The sequence below is a fragment of the Micrasema longulum genome, unplaced genomic scaffold (assembly GCF_059751315.1).
Source record: "Micrasema longulum isolate JH-2025_06_02 unplaced genomic scaffold, ASM5975131v1 h1tg000656l, whole genome shotgun sequence".
Taxonomy (NCBI): Eukaryota; Metazoa; Arthropoda; class Insecta; order Trichoptera; family Brachycentridae; genus Micrasema; species Micrasema longulum.
The window spans coordinates 404,673-422,876 of NW_028277852.1; the positions used below are offsets into that span (position 1 = coordinate 404,673).

The 18,204-nt window shown below is 30.2% G+C and overlaps 1 long non-coding RNA gene across 1 annotated transcript in view; it reads left to right on the forward strand.

Moving 5' to 3' along the window:
• Positions 1–2,123: 2,123 nt before the first annotated feature.
• The window catches only part of LOC148279876 (uncharacterized), a 457,924-nt gene continuing 441,843 nt past the window's right edge, over positions 2,124–18,204 (forward strand). The window contains exons 1-2 of the long non-coding RNA XR_015822763.1: positions 2,124–2,138; positions 3,005–3,064. This is a non-coding gene — a long non-coding RNA (uncharacterized LOC148279876). The remainder of the gene's footprint in view (positions 2,139–3,004; positions 3,065–18,204) is intronic.

Consider the following 18,204-nt stretch of genomic DNA (forward strand, 5'->3'; position numbering starts at 1 on the left):
GCGAAGGACGCCGATCGAAGATAGTAAATTACAAAGCAAAAGTAAGCGAGGATTGTTTTCGTGAAAATCAGACGATAGATCTGAAGGGGTCATGTTGTGTTGAATTTTTATCATACCACTTGTTCAATCGAGATATTAATCAGGTTTATTTATAATTTTCATAAAAATACTTTTTTTTGTGTTTTTATCGAGAGAAAATATGAGGTCTAAATTTATTCCAACTGAGAGGAAAAGTGAAAGAAGTTTTTGAAAAAAATGATGAGTTGAGAAGGGAATATCGAAGTTTGGTTATTTACAGGGCGTATGACCTGTTATTGGCTGGTTTGAATGGCATAAATTAATTTGAAAAAATATGTTATTGAGAAATTTTGATTAAAAAATGTAATGTTATTAAAAGTTCATATCAGTTCTTAAGATGTTCTGAACTAACTAAATAAAGCATAAGTAAATATAAAAGTGTGTAACATTCACCATTCTACCTATGTTTAAACATTCGCATTTCCTCAACTCCTTCATCGGTAGACTTTCAGTTCCCAGAGAGTGAAACCCAACCCGTATTTCGGATTTTATATTCGTTCTTATGGAAAAAAAACCGTTATGTGTTTGTTAGAATTGGTTCCACAGATACTAAAGATCTCTATTTCCTCATGCGCGGACTTGTGAAATTTAGCACAGAATCAGTGCAGTGTATTTTAATCCAGTCCGCGCGTGACTGCGCAGTTGGAAAGTCGTGTGTTGGGTTGCTGCAATTTTTTATAAGTTATTAATTAATGAACATCTAACCATCCTAGATCGCTACAAATAATACAATAAACCGATAGCAAAATATTCATGTAGTTATTAAAAGAATTACTGATTTTATTAGATAAAAAAAAAGATACTGATTGTTTAGACGTTAATGTTTTAGGGAAGCATTGAATCCATTTAATATATGGACGGACCGCGCATGATTAATTCTCTTATTTAAACATCGATTTATTTATTTTATTTTATTTGGGATTTTTGCAGCTATTACATAAACAAAATAAGTAGAAAAATCTTAACAATGCTAAAGCCAATTAAAAAAATCCACTGTAAATATAATGACATATAATATATAAGAAAATAAGTTTAGTAATTGTATTTGTGTGACGTTTGTATTCATGTGTATGTAAATGTGTGTATGCGTGAATGAATGAGGGAGAGGATACATGTGCGTGTGGGAATGAATGAGGGAGAGGGTGCGTGTGTGTAGGTGTGGGTGCGTAAGTATAAAAAATAATTGTTTAAAACTTGTAATTGTATTAAAAATGGTACAATAAAGAGCTTAGTAAAAAGTTAGAAACCTTTTTGTTAAAATTCAAATCAAGAAATGATATAATTTTTTATTTTTTTTAAGTATGTTAAATTTCAAAACCGTATTCTGGAAAAAAAAAGCATTTCATTTTAAAATTTAACTGATACACATCGAATGAATAATGTGCGACGAGTCCTATACAATACCGTAGGTAACAACAAAATGCAGTAAATACGAAATAATGACAACAATAAAATAAGGTTTGACAATACGCGAACGTTGATTCAAAATGAACACAAATGCATATTATATGCACCAAAGAAAGATACCACGAATATTTAGCTGCAATTCGGTATTTGGCATATTCAACTACTTTTTTTAATTTAAGGTAATCGGCCGAATACCGAATACCAAATTATGAAGAAAAAACACGCATATTACTTAAAAATGTATACATATATATACATTTTTTTAAGCTAGTCAACCGGCGTAATTAAGCCCTAATAGATTGGCATAAATGAGTAATAGTTCATCTAAACATTCTTAAAATCTACTTAAATTAACACAGTGTATAATTGAAACAATGTATGTATATAGCATAATCTAGACGAAAATGGCAAGTGTGACATCGCGAGTCAGAAGAGACAACACCGCTTGCTTCTTAAATGCCTGCCCTTGCTGTAGGAACACATCGACAGTACCGTTTAGTGAGATTTCGTTCACTGTTCTGAGGCTCCTTGGCAGAGGGAAAAATAATCCGATGTTAGTTTAATAATTTTCTACAGCAGACAAGATTGGTACGCAAGTTACGGCGAGGCACATTGAGGTTTATCTGAGCAAGGATATCATGGGCATCTATACAGTCAGATATCAATTTATGCAAGAATATCAAACCAGCCAAAATCCTTCTGAATTATAAACTAAAAACATGAAAGTACTCTAGACGATCATTATAGTTGATTATGAAAGTATTTGATCCGATTTTAAATATTAACGATTTTAAAAATTTTTGCTGCCCCGATTCAATCCGCGTTATATGAATATTATAATTAGGAGACCATATTATATAATTAAATTCAAGCAAACTACGAACACATGATTTAATTGCAATTTTAGGGCTTTTGAATGGCTTAGATATTCGCAAAATAAATCCACAGATTTTGGACGCTTTCTTTGAAATGTGGTCAATGTGATGGTCGAATTTAAGTTTGCTATCAAAAAGTATCCCAAGATCTCGAATAGTCTCGACGTTCATTAAAATTGTGTTGTCGATTGAATAATTGAAAACGGTTTTATGTATTTTTATTGTGAATTTAATAGACGTACATTAATTTATATTAAAAATTAGTCGTTTTCATGACACCAAGATAACAAAGAATGTAAGTCATTTTGTAGTTTATGACAGTCATCAATTGATTTTATAATTTTGAATATTTTAAGGTCATCTGCAAATAAAAGATATTTGGAAAATTAGGTTTTTAAATCTTCATCACAAAATATTATTTTAATACTTAATACGTATTGGGGGTAAGTTGTGACGAATAAAAACATTGCTCTTCGTATCACCTTAAACTTGTGTAGGATTATTTTATTAATAGGTTAATTGATTTTTATAAATTTCTATAGTATTACATATGGCCAGTTCTGTTTTTGTTATTTTTTTGTTTATATTGATAATTATGTTTTAAACTAATCTTAACTAACTATGTAGTTTGTCTTTCTTTTCAGGTATGCCGTTTCCCTTCTTTTGACTGCGAATCATTGAATTGCAGGGAGAAATTAACAATTGTAAGTTTTTATAGTCTACTAGCTTTACTCCCCATCTTCCAGGGGTTATTATTTTTATTTATTTATATTATTTATTATTTACATCCAATATTACATTTTTATTATTTCATAAGATATTTTTTAAATTTATTTTTTTTACAGGACTCAACAAGCCAATTAATATGGCTTGTCGGTAAAGACCCTTTACATTAAAACATATGATATCACTGCATAGTTGTACAGTAATAATTACTTCTAACTTAAAGAAAGGAGCGAAAAAAAAGTACATACAATATATGTTTTCAAATAATATTTAGAAAAATGTAAAAAAAAGCAAAAAAAAGTCAATGATATCGCAATTATAAGATAAAAAATGAATACAAAATCGGAGTACCAAAATTTAAAACAGAAGTGTGTACACATTTAATAGGCACAAAGCATTTTATTAAAAACATTATTTCTCTACATATCTTTATCTATATCTATTTCCATATCTATATCTATATAAAAACTATTCTCCTGGGAAGTGTCGAAGGGACAAGGTCGCGTGGACGTCAACCGACAAGATGGAGCGGCACAGTCACTGAGTTATCAGTATCATCACTGACGAATGCCTATAGAAGAGCGCAAGACCGTTCCAGATGGAGGGAGACTGTCTACAGACGAGCCATGCCTGGAGTCAGGCGTAATCACCATTTTCAGACATGAGGCACGAATTGAAGAGATCTATATATATATATCATATCTATATCTAAGTCTTTATTCATATCTTTATCCATATCTATATATATTTATATATATTTTTTTATTTATTTTTGCACCACTACAGGCCAGGAGGCCCAATTACAGTGGTGAATTATATCACAGAACACCCAGGCTTGAGAAAAATCACATTTTAATTTTTGTGTTCTCACCGGGAATCGAACCCGGAAGCTTCCGTGCATGAGTCAAGCGTCTTGACCACTACACCACGGAGGCCACTACACCACGGGTATATATATATAGATATATATATATATAGTCGAATACGGGTATATATATATATATACCCGTATTCGACTCAAACTCAATTTTGATTCGTTATAAAAAAATCTTGTCGCGTTATTTTTGTAAATCAATACCTTGAAAATGTTTTCTATCAACCAAATTCACTTGTAAAATGATAAATATATGGATTTTAGGTTTTAAACATTTTGCGTTTTCCTTAGGAACGGAACCCAAATTTACTTATGAACCACTGAACTACGAGGTAAATAAATAATTCATAAACACAACTCATAAACATACATAATGTCCTACCATGTGTATATAAGAAGAGGGAGGTAGGGCTAATGGATGTCAAGATTCTACCAGATTAATATAAGACGTTGTCTAATAAATTCCATACTAAGGGTCGTATGTGGGATTTATTAAGGGAATATAATTTTACTTATGCCTCCGATATAATCTAATAATTGATTAGGGGTAGTGAAATATTACTAACTAAATACATTGGTACGCACAACGAATCCAGAGCTTTTATACTAAGCTTCTATTCATAAGGTCAAACAATAATACAGAGTCCACATTTAAAAAGCCATTTACAGATTCACCATGCATTTTTTGCCAAATGTTCCTCAGACTTCTTTGGTAATATATCAAACTCATCAACTGTAAGATTGACTTATTTTAAAAGTTTGAATGAACCACTTTTATAATTATTTTTATTTTATTTTATTTTTGCACCCCAACAGGCCAGGAGGCCCAACTACAGTGGTGAATTACATCACAGAACACCCAGGTTTGAAAAAAAAATAACATTTCAATTTTTGTGTTCTCACCGGGAATCAAACCGGAACTTTCCGTGCGTGAATCAAGCCTCTTGACCACTACACAACTTATACTTGCAAAATAAAATATCTCACATCTTGATAAATGCAATTACCTTTGTTAATTTTATTTCGTGCCCTTAATACGTAGCATATTATTTAATTGAAACGTACAGTTAATAATGATTTCATTATGAATTATAAATAACGTTTTGAGTTTGTCCAAATTTTTGTAGAAAAGAACTGGATTCGATCCCCTAATAATTAATTGATAATTAACTAGGCATTACCTCGAGACTATTATTGCCCCGAGACTGTAGGTGTTAAATTGATTAGCGTATGTTGGAATGTGATTCGTTGGAAGATTATCCCGATTTAATCATATTTCATTACAGGTATTGAGAATTATGTATGTCATGATTATCAAACGACATGCGATGAAGATTACTTACATGAGATTTATTTAACACTGAGTTTAAAATATGAAAATAATTTATCGATGGCTTTATAGCTTAAACGGCACGTGTTAGTTTGGAGGCTGTAGGCGTCGAAAAGAGAGCGACCTGTCGTGAGGGTTTTTTATATAGTTTTGTCAGCGCCCTCTGTCGGCCGATCTGACGTTTTTCATAATTCACATTATCTTCTTTCTCTCTCTTTCTTTTCTTTCGATGTTTTATAAAAATAATATTGACGAGAGGAATTCCAAGTTAGGATGATGCAACTGAAAATTAAAGCTGTTTATACAATTTTTTCAAATTGCATTTTGCTTATTTTGCCACCATTAATTTGTGATTGATAATATTTAATCATAAGTTCAAAACTTCCAGAAACCTAACCTTTTCTTCATGTTTGCAAAGCAGGACCCATGAAAGGATTTACGAAACAAAAAGGCCTAACTTTTTAATTAAATTTCACAATGAGGACGATTCCAATGAGGACATAATACACCTTTGTTTTATAGAATAATACGTCCCCAAGGATTTATGCGCGTTTCAAGGACTTGATATATATCTTAAAATGAAGTATTGTTGTGTCGAAAGCAGTTAAACTTTCCATTTTAAAATTTATTTCCTCACTTAAGCCATTATTTTGAATGATTAAAAACTTAACGCTGTTATGTACATTAACTGAATTATGAAGAAAGAGATATATGTTTAATATGTGCCTTTGTTTATAAATTTTGTGTTTTTATTTAATATTTTTTAGTGTTATATTTTCTCAATTTTTTAAATTTTTAAATTTTTTATTTATTTTATTATTTTGTTTTGCATTTTTTGTTTCTTTTTATGTTATTTGGTAAACTTGCCAAGCACAAGAGCTAGACTCTTTTTTGGCAAGTTCAACCTTAAGTGTTCCATTTTTTTACTGAATGTATTTTTTTTTTAAAATTTTTTTTTTTAATTTAAATTTTATTGATAAACCCTTACGGGTTACATACATTTAACAAAATGTTTTCACTTTTAAAATTCATATTCTAATGTTAATAATAATATTTTTAACATCTTTTGTAAAGGTTGTCTGAGTCTTTTGTTTAGTTTTGTCTGGTAGTTTATTGTATAATTTCAGTCCATGGTTTATAAGTCTCATTTGTCCTTTTCTCGTTTTAAAATGTTGTTTATAATATTTCTCTGATATTCTCGTATTGTGTTCATGTTTACTACAATTTTTTTCAAGTTTTAATTCTTCGTCTACAATAACATCAGTGGCTAATTTATGAATAAATTTTAAAGATTCTAGTTTAAAGAGTTCAGTTACGTTTAATTGTTTAGTTTGTTCAAAAAGTTCTTTAGTTGCTGTTAGATAGGGAAGGTCATATACTAACTTTAATATTTTATTTTGCTGTCTTTGTAGTCTGTTTATGTCATTTTGATATCCTGTTCCCCACAGTAGTTGCATATAACATATTTTATTTTTTACATATGCTTCATACATTAAATTTTTTTCCTTTATTGGAACAAAGTTTTTGATTTAAAAAAATAGACTCGATAAAGTTGCCACTTATTTATGCTAATAAAGGTTTTTGATTAATGCTTATAACATTTATTTATGCTAATAAAGGTTTTTGATTAATAATATATTTTTTTAAAAAGGTGTCATCATGATACATCTATCCACACCCGCTGGTGCATAGGGTTATTAGAAAATACCGTCTTACGCTTTAGGTGTAAGTCGAGGGACAGTAAAATATAACATTATTAACTCTTATAAGACTGAGGTAAATAATTCAATTGCGCGCGGTGATGTAACATCGTGTTACCACAAGCAAAAGATGGAATATTCTAAAGCTCAGTCATTTGAAGAAAAAAAACATTGAGACGCGCAGTTTAATATTTCCTTTTCCATAATTCACGAAAATAAACATATAATTTAGCCCTGTCATTGCCAAAAAAAAAACCATTAATTCGCGCTTTCAAAAGACTGTGGTAAATAATTCCTTTGCGCATGGCTATGTAACATCGTGTTACCACAAGCAAAAGACGGAATACTCTTAAGCTTAGACATTTGAAAAAAAAACATCGAAAAACATAAAAATACAGATATAATTTAGCCATTTCTAAAAATATATCAAAATCATGGATTCGCCGGTCATAATTCATACGTTCATCCCCCATCACTGTCAACAACCGACTGAATTTGTTGCACACAACACCGGTGGCAAAACAGCGTCTCTGTCTTTCTTGTTATGTATTCTATCTTCTTGCTCTCTATAATACAGATGTATTGGTGTATATGCGGACATCATTCTTCGAGTAGTAAGGTTAAATATTTTTTGCATTAAAATTTAGCAAAGTTATACAAATTCTACTTTCCAAATCTAGCGTGAAAATGTCCCATCTGAAGATTACAAAAAAAAAACCATGTCGTGAATCGAACCCAAGACATCTCGCATGGTAGGTAAACGCGCTGACCAATACACCACGAGACCGATGAATTATTACCTTATGTTACCTTCCCAAAAATGTTTTCCCTCTGTTGCAACAAATTTAAATATTAATAACTCCCTAGGGAAATTAACTTCACAAACATCAACAGATGAAAGAATCGAAGGAATATAGATGTTCAAATATGGGAAGAATGGTGAATGTTACACAGTGTGTAAAGTAGCCACTTAAACCAGCCATTGACAGGTCATAAGCCCTGTAGATGCCTAGACTTCCATATTCCCTTCTCAAAAATAAATTTAAACATTTAATCCTATTTTGCTTCGTAAATTTTTACTTAGCATTTTAGGAACAACTTTAATAATTTCTTTAGGTTATCTCTAAATTAAGAACTAATTTTAAAACACCTTTTCATGGCACGTGTTTATTATCTCATAAACGTTCAACCTAAATTCACGTTGATATATTTTTCCAGCTTTGAATTTATTTCCTTAAATCTTAAGTTAGATTCACACACAGTTCCACAGCGTCCCTTATTCGTGTGATTCGCCCTTAACTCTCGCATTGATTGCAGGAAGGGAACGTTAAGTCTTGTCACTGGAATTAACTACTATTACTACTACTACCATCACGCCATTTCCCCGTAGGGGTAGGCAGAGAGAATGGACCGCCACACACGTCTATCCAGGCATACATTCCTAGGTTCTTCCACATTTATACATCTTGTCATACATGCCCTTCGGTTCTGTCGGCTTTTGACATGACCAGACTTAAGAATTTGGTTTATCTGATCATGCCACGTCTTCCTTGGTCGTCCTCGTCATTTTCGCCATTAATACCTGTTTACCATTCTTCCGTGGTCCATTCGTTCTACGTGACCAAACCATCTCAGAGACCCTTTTTTAATCTTATTGATTATACTTGACTCAGATTTACACTCTCGCCTGATTTCATCATTCGTAACCCTGTCATACATTAATTTCCCACACATTCGTCTATGAGATCGCATTTCAACCGCGTTCACTAGGCTTTCATCCTTCCTCTGCCAGTTCCATGTTCGGGACTAAAACTTTACACACCGTGTAACATTCACCATTCCGCCCATGTTTGAACATCTACATTTCCTCAACTCTTCCATCTGTTAACTTTTGTGAAGTAAAAGAGCTGAAACCTTTATCACGTAAGTGCGATTTATCCGGCTGAACGGGTGGAAGAGTAGAGGAAATGTGGATGTTCAAACATGGGCAGAATAGTTAATGTTACACAGTGTGTAAGGTGGCCACTTAAACCAGCCAATGACAGGTCATAAGCCCTGTAAATGTCTTGACTTCCATATTCCCTTCTTAAAAACGTTTTCCTCCTCTGTTGAAATAAATTTAAATATGAACAACTCCTTAGGGAGGAAATCCTGCCAGTCCGCAAGCATTTGGACATACTCAAACATTGTAGGATTAAATGTGTTTTAATTAAAATTTCTAACAAGACAAACAATCGCACGTCACGCCGTTATCCCGTAGAGGAAATCAGAAAGTATAAAACGCCATATCAATATATTTTTGCATACAGACCTCGCTTGCTCTACATTCATACTCTTGACATGTCCATTTTTATGTTCTTTTTGGATATAGTTGTGCCATGTCTTTTTCGATCTTCATCGTTTTTTGCAGCTACGAACATTCGCACCGTAGATCCTTTTAGCCGTTCTTTCGTTGTCTATTAAGTACTGAATTTACATTTTCTGTACTGGCAACTCATAGAAGACTGTGAAAATCCTGTTCCTATCCAAATCCTTCTTTTTCTAATTCTTGTTCTTCGACCGTCCTGTGGACAAGTCACGTAAAAAATTAGGTAATATATTAGTTTATTTTTAGTAAAATTATTAGTTTAAAAAAAAAAAAATTTGCATGAAAAATTAGCAGTTCATTTAATTAACATTAGTTTTTTTTCATGTCAACGTCTTTTTTTAATTTATCGAGCTTTGATTGCTAATTTTCGCTTTTAATTTTCACCTTTAATGAAAAGTTTTTAAGTACATTGTTAAAATTCAGAATGCGTACGTAGGTACAGCTTCCCATGTCCCGCCCGAGCCCGGCGAACTGCTCGCCATACCGTGAAGTGTCCCATATTTCCGTGACAATAAGCCCCCCACCCCTTCCAGCCCCTGTCACGTGACACTACTACTGTCTCGGGAGAACACTGTGACGAGGGTAGTCTCGGTTAATCAACAGAGTCCCGTCTCTTTAAATATTCTAAAACATAATAATGTGTGGAGATTTTTATGGGGCCTTATTATTTACACATTAAAATATGTTGGATACGAGTATATATATTATTATTATTATTATATCTACTATGGATAACTTATGAATCAAAAACTTTGTTCCAAAAACGGAAAAATTTTAATGTATGAAGCCTATGTAAAAACTAAAATATGTTTTACGCAACTACTATGGGGAGCATGATATCAAAATGACAAAAACAGACTGCAAAGACAACAAAATAAAATATTAAAGTTAGTATATAACCTTCCCTATTTAACTGCAACTAGAGAACTTTTTAAACAAACTAAGCAATTAAGTATAACTGAACTCTTTCAACTAGAATCATTAAAATTTATTCATAAATTACCCACTAATGTAATTGTAGACGAAGAACCAAAACTTGTAAAAAATTGTAGTCAACATGGACATAATACGAGAATATCAGACAAATATCGTATACAACTTTCTAAAACAAGACAAGGACAATCAAGACTTATGAACCAGGGACTGAAATTATACAATAAACTACCAGACAAAACTAAACAAAAGATTTAGACAAACTTTTCAAAAGATGTAAAAAATATTATTTTGAACAACAGAGTATGAATGAAAAATGTTTATATTATTTTTTGTAAAATGAATGTAATAATCCGTAAGGGTTTATAAATAAATTTTCAAATAATTTTTTTTTTTTTTAATGCAGCGCCATTTTCGTACTATAATACCTCAAGGGCGCTTTACAAAGTGTTTGTTTGCAGAAATAAACTTTAGTAAATGTTATTATATATTTGTATTTAACCACTTACCGACTTTTCTATGTCTACCGGGTTCGAGACGTACTCGTCTCTTCGTCAGGACACCAATTATACCAACATGCAAAACCCACTATACACCTTCGCCATGGTTGTTGCACAAAAATATAAAACCAACACGACATGCATTTTAATAAGCACATGCACCGATTAGGACAAACATACACTGATTAAATAATGAAAATATTCTATGTTATTTTAGATGACAGAATTGATAAAAATAAATATTTTTATTCTTATCAATGTATTTTTTTAAAATTAATTTAACTTTTTGTACGTAATGTTATTTGTATATTGGCGGGCTTATTGCCAAATGACAATTTCTTCCAACCAACCAATAAAATAAAAGTTTTATTTTTATAATTCAAGTTACAGAACATATTCAATAGAAAAAAAAGATTATGTATAAAGATTGAAATTAACGTATTAATTTATAAATTACCTTAAATCAAAACATTACTCAATGGGAAAAAGGAAAAAAAGAGGAAAAAGGAAAGGAAGACAGATAAAGGAAGAGAAAGGAGATGTTTCTTCAGACGTGATTTAAACAGAGATAATGTAGTAACATCTTTGATGGTGGATGGGAGATTATTCACACCCCTCAATATTTGCAATCTCCTTCTGAGTCATTGATGTATGTTCACTTAAGGTTATATTTTTTTCTCTTTTCCTCGGCGTGATATCCATGATTGAAACCAACTCATAAACACTGTTTCATATGCAAGCAATTAATAAAATTAGTCCTTTATTGAGAAAATGTAAATAAAAACAACAGATAGTACACCAACAAATACCAATATGAGCTCCCAAAGGATTAATGAACCGTAAGTCATAATTTTTGTCAATTAACAACTGTCAAATTGACATATGAGTGTTTTGCTATACGTAAAAGAATACAAAAATTACTCTTATGCCATTAATTCGAACAATACTGTATTTCATTGATCCGATTAGCTACTTTTTCAATTCATTATATATTTGTTTTTCTGTTTAAGTTGATGTATATTTTATTTTATATTTCTAAATTGCTCACATGGGCATGACACTTTAAAATTACACGTCGTTCTTTTGTTTTTTATATTTTACATGTTCGTAAATAATTTGTTATCCGTTTTATATTGTCTGCAACCCTACATAAATATTTATCGAGCCTTAAAAGCCGAAGAATATTATGCACTGAATTTCATTAGCTATTTTGAGAGTGAGATTAAAAATAAGTAAAAGGCCATTATTTTGTCCTGTAGCCGCTTCGGTCGAGGGTTTGCGGTCAGCTGGTGGCTTTTAGGGTCCAAAAGCTAAATTTAGTAGTTTCGGGTAATTTTCAATGGAAACCTAAAGTTTACCTGTATATTTGTGTATACTTATTCTCTAGAATATTCTAATACTCTAAATCCACGTTTCCAATACCAAAGTGACATTGTTTTATCGCTTTCTAAGCACAAAATATTCAGTACTTGAAGAAGGTGTTTACTTTTTTTTTTCACCACAATACGCCAAGAACCCCCATTACACTGGTGAATTACATCACAGAACACCCAGGCTTGCGAAAAGTCACATTAAATTTTGTGCTCTCACCCGGATCAAACCCGGATCTTTCCGTGTATGAGTTTCCGTCTTAACCACTACACCACGGAGGCCACTTTAATTGTAGTTTTAATATTATTGCTACATATTGCATTTCAGCAGAGTGAACGCGGTCGAAATGCGATCTCTTAGATAAAGGTGCGAAGAAATTAATGTAATTCAAGATTAAGAATGATGAAATCAAGTATGAGTGCAAATCTGAGACAGGTTTAATTGATGTCAGAATTGTCACGGCCAAACATGTCGCGTTTTTGTAAAGATCTTTTTTTTAACGTTTTTGTCGCGGTTCGTCAAGAGAGTAACAATGTCTATATATGAGCTTGATTCGCAGTAATCTTGAGTATGCCTCATGCGTATGGAGTCCGCAATATCAAAATCGTATAAAATCAATAGAATCTGTTCAAAAGTACCTTTTGTATAAGTTCCAAATTTCTAACCCACGTTCAAATTCAAATGACGAGCGACTTCTAACTCTGTTTCATTTTAATTCTCTGATAAAACGCCGCGTTGTTTTCGATATAAAATTTCTGTATAAAATATTAAACTACAAAGTAGATACTAACCTCCTAAATAAAATACAAATAAATGCGTGATTGAGAACACCCAGACATTGGGAAATATTTAAACTGCCTTTGTTTTCAAATATGCTACATACCACACACCTATGGCCCGCATGAGTCGGGAATATAATATATACTGCCGAAACAATAAAATTGACACTTCTCTCAGCTTTTGCGAATAATCTCTTAGAAATAAATATTATTTAATATGTACACGCGTACAACTTATTTTTTATTTGCATTGTATCCTGTATAATTTTTTTTTTTTTAAATCAAAAAAATATTCAAAAATATGTATTTCATCTTAATATATAAATCTATTTTGTGTAATTCTATAATTGAAGATAAATGCATGTAAAATTGTATCGACGAATGCTTTTAAACTGTATGTTTATAGTATGTATTTTTGTTGAATTACCTAATATAATAAAATAATAAAAAAAAATAAAAAGACATTAAAAAAAAATTGTTTAAAAAATTATGAATGAAAACATTTTTCCACAATATCCATATTGATTTTGTAAATAAAATTATGCTTTCTAAGCCCATTTTCCATTTTTTCTTTTGGAATTCGTAGTATGTGATATTTCCATTTTTTTTCTTCCAATATTACTGTGAGTAAGAGTAGAATAAATTAGAACACAGCTATCTAACAAGATTTACATCTGTTGATGGCCTAGTAGTACCAAAATTTAAAAATAAATATGGACAACGTACGTTGGATTATATTGTTCCAAAAGTATTCAATTTGTTGCCATTTGACATGAAAACATGTCATAGTAAAAATAAAATTAAGTTTCTATTACGTAAGTGGTTAGTAGATAAAACGTTCCTATATTGATTTATTATTTATGTAATATTTATGTAATACATTTTTTTTTTTTTTTTAATATTTTTTATTTATTATTATTTTTTTACATTTATATTTTTTTTTATCCCTCATTGAATACATTTTTGTTATTTTCTTGGGTAAACCTTTTCTTTTCTTTTTATTACTTTCTTACTTTCATATTTCATTTACATTTTTTAGATCTTAATTTTAATATGTACTTTTAATTTTCTTACTAATCTTTTTTTTCTGTAGATTTGAATTGAAATTCTCGATTTACTTTACCTTGTTTAATTTATTTTTTTATCTTGTTTTGATCACATTTATGAGCACACACTATTTATATATGTGTCTATTATTATTATTTTTTTTCTTATACTTAAAATATATTTAAGTAAATTACTATTCTTTAATTTTAATTGTATTATTTTACTCTATTTTCTTACTTAAAAAAAAAAAAAAAAATATATCTTTAAACTGTTTTTATGTTTATTATTTTATACGTATACAGTATTATGTCTGTACTCTTCTTATTTGATTATTAATTAAAACTAATGTCTGAGCACCCGATGACAAACTATTATTGAATAGTTTATCGGGACAAAATATATCTTAATACTTTGTTTTCTTTATAATGTATTAATATTGTAATAATATGTATATTTTATTGAATAAAGACTCTATAAAAAAATTTAAAAAAGTTTAACAGTGAATTTGAGGTACCTGCGATTTTTTAGGAAATATTTAGAAAGATGCATTGGAAAATATTAATCAAACCCGATTGCATCGTTTTGGAGAATTTTAGAAATTTGCTGTTTTCAAAGGGAGGTCTTCAACTTAAAACCGTTCTACGTTCTACAATGAGTTTAGATTCTCTGTTTTTCTCCTCATTTGTAATCTTATATTTATATATCTTTTTTCGTATGTGTCGCAATGTTGGTAAAAAATAATATTTTTATTCGAGTGTAATAAATGTCAAAAATAATAATGACAAATGTAATGGGTGTAAAAATTATGAATTCTCTTTGCGTCGTAAATTTGTTATCAATATTGTTTTTCGTTTTTGCTACCTGATATTTGAGAAAAACACCCTAATTCGTGTTGCGAATATAAAAAGTGCGGTTGGAATTGGCAAAGTTTGGAGGGCTGGTGGGTTCGTCGGTGCGCACGAGGCCTGGGAACCTGGACAGATGGTAGAGAAAAGTTTCCATCTCTCCCGAAACTTTAGTAGGAGTGTCTTCCCGGCGACGGAACTAAACAGTTTTGACGTATTCCTGTAACGTGTCATTACTTGCCATTATTTTTATGACAAATTGCCGGAAAGTAAAATGCCTTGTAATTATTGCTCGGAAAGTCGGATAAGTGAAGTATTGAAGTATAAATGTTCAAAAAATTTTCATGTCTAGTTGTTTCAACAAAATGAGATGTATTTTTGTTTTCAAAAGAAATTCGTAAACTCCTAGTCATCGTTACTTTAAGGGTAGTTGAACCCATTATGTAATGAAAACTGTAATTATCAGGAAGATAAACATAAAACTATTTTTAGTATTTTTTTTTGTGCAGTGTAAATTTATTATCATTGAATCATTATCGGTATGTTATCTAATTTATAATAATGTTTTATTTTTTAATTATTAAAATTATTTTTTAATTATTAAAATTATATTTTCTTATTTATATTGATGCTTCAATTTTTATTATTATCGGTAGGTTTTCTAATTTTTGCATTTTTGTTTATTATTTTTATTATTTGAATTTTTGAAGCCTCATTTTATGAAAAAAAAATACACGTAAAAAAGAGGTCCTGCCTAAACACCGGAGTTTTCGAGCTAGTCGGGACTTAAAACAATGAACCTCTGTACATTTTAAAACTGTTAAATTTAAAATTTTTCAATGTAGGTGGTGTAGTGGATAAGATGCTTGAGTCACGTGCGGAAGGTGCCGGGTTCGATTCCTGGTGAGAACATTGTATTGTAATTCACCACTGGGGCCTCTTCGCCTGTTGGTTGCAAAAAAATGTTATCTAGCTCCCATAAAATTATCTAAAATTAAAATGAATCGAAATGAGGAACTACGATCTTAACCGCCCATGCGCTCTGTACCTGCAAGACGTGTTGGGATATTTTTTATACTGCGCCCTCGAGGTGGATTTTCCTTAGTATGACAATGTTTCATTTAAATTATTTATAGACAATTCTTGATTGAATTCCATTGTAATTATATGTTTATGTTCCATTGTTCCATTCCATATTCAGTTCTAGGACCAATTTTTTTTATAATATATATAAACGACATCACAAATATAATAAAACACTGCAAACTACAATTATTTGCCGATGATACATTAATCTATATAGCGGGAGAAAATTATACAGAGACTTTACAAAAATTAAACGAGGACTTAAACAGAATATCTGAGTGGCTCAAAATTAATAAACTTCAGCTTAATGTTGGAAAAACAAAATACATGGAGTTAGGAAAGAAAAAGCCAAACCCAAGGATGAATGTACTTATTGATAATGAAACCATAGAAAAGGTTAATGAAATGAAATATTTGGGGATAATACTTGATTCAAAATTGACATTAAATGCAAATTTTGAACAGGTTAATAAAAAAATATCAAAAAAAATATTTTTCCTTAGTAGATTGTGAAATAAATTAAATAAAGATACTGCAGAACTAATTTACAAAACAATCATTCTTCCACATATAGATTACTGCTCAACAATATTATTTTTAGCAAACGAAGGAAATTTAAATAAACTAGAAATTTTACAAAATAAAGCGATGAGAATAGTTCTTAAGAAAAATAAATATAGCAATGTAAAAAAAATGAGAGATGAACTAAAATGGTTATCTGTAAGAAGGAGACTTAAATTTAATATGTTGATATTTATACATAAATTTTTTCACGATAAATTACCAAAATATTTTAAGGATAAAGTTGTCTTAAACAAAAATTGTCATGAATATGCTACTAGACAAAAGGATAAAATAAGACTACCATTATTGAAAAGAGCTGAGTCGCAAAATTGTTTGATGTATAAGGGTTTAAAAATGTGTGATGAGATGCCTGAATGTATGAAGAATGAAAAGTGTCTGAAAGAATTTAAAAATAAATGTATAAGTTACTGTAAGGAAATGTAAATATAAATAGATGATGTAAATGTACATAATAGTTTATATTAGTTTTAATATAAGCTAACTTAAGAAATAAATAAAAAAAATAAAAAAAATAATGTAATAACTTATATTTCCATATAAGTTGTTAATTTAAAAAAATACTTGGTACACTTTAACTTATTTATTTTGACCAATTAGCGCTTTCACCCTCTAATGGGCATCTTCAAACTGGTGAATATTATACAGTGTAAGGGTAATTTATATAAAACTAAATATTATCTTAAGTGTAGGTACATTTAAAAATAAGTTAAAAAATATACAATACGCAATGGAATATTGCGATTCCATTGCAATTGCAGTACGGCAGAGCGGATAGAACGCCACATCACTCTGTCTTTACATACAAGTTTCGCTTCCTCTTCATTTTTACACCTTCTCATACACGAGTATCGATTATTCAGAATTTCGACTCATGTTTTGAATGAAATATTTTATTAAAATTAGCTAATAATTATTTTCTTATGTAGAGAATTGTCTTTTCCTTTTTTACTTAAGTCAGTCTTCTACATTTTGACGATAAGCATGTCAACTTAAAATGTATAGAAAACGTTTAATTTTGAAATTTAAAAAACACACGACAAATGTCTGCCTCTGTTGATTGTATTGAGAAAATCCTTTGATAGACACGAAGTCCGTTGTACGTAGAATTACTTAATATAAAATAAATTTATGCAAGTTTCAACGAATTCAATTTGATGACAGAAAAAAAAGTATTTAAAATTGTGTTACTTGAACGATTTCTTCGATACAAACGGTAAAGCATTTTTTTTATTTTATAATTGCTATTCAGAGTGATATAAAAATAAATCTTTAACTAACGGCAGTGACCTGCTTCACAAGATCCAAAATATTTTTCAAATATATTTTTAAAGCCTTAATCGATATATAAACTATCTAAATATATTATTAATTAATTGATTTGGTTTTTATTTTGTAGAACTCCATATTTAAACCTATAATTAGAAATCAAACACTGATTTGAGTCTACTGAACACTTTATTTTATTTTTACAAATATAAACACATAAAAATAAAAACTTCGTGATAATTGTTTCGCCTTATTAGGGCATTTTCAAACGAATGTCATCAGTGTTTGATTTCTAATTATAAGTTTATATTATTAATATTTAAAGCAACCACTTTTTTGTCAAACATTTTACTAAATGTCATTAAATATTTGTATACAGGGTGTTCTTTAAACCCTGCCACATCCGAAACCACGATGATCAGTATGAGGAAGTA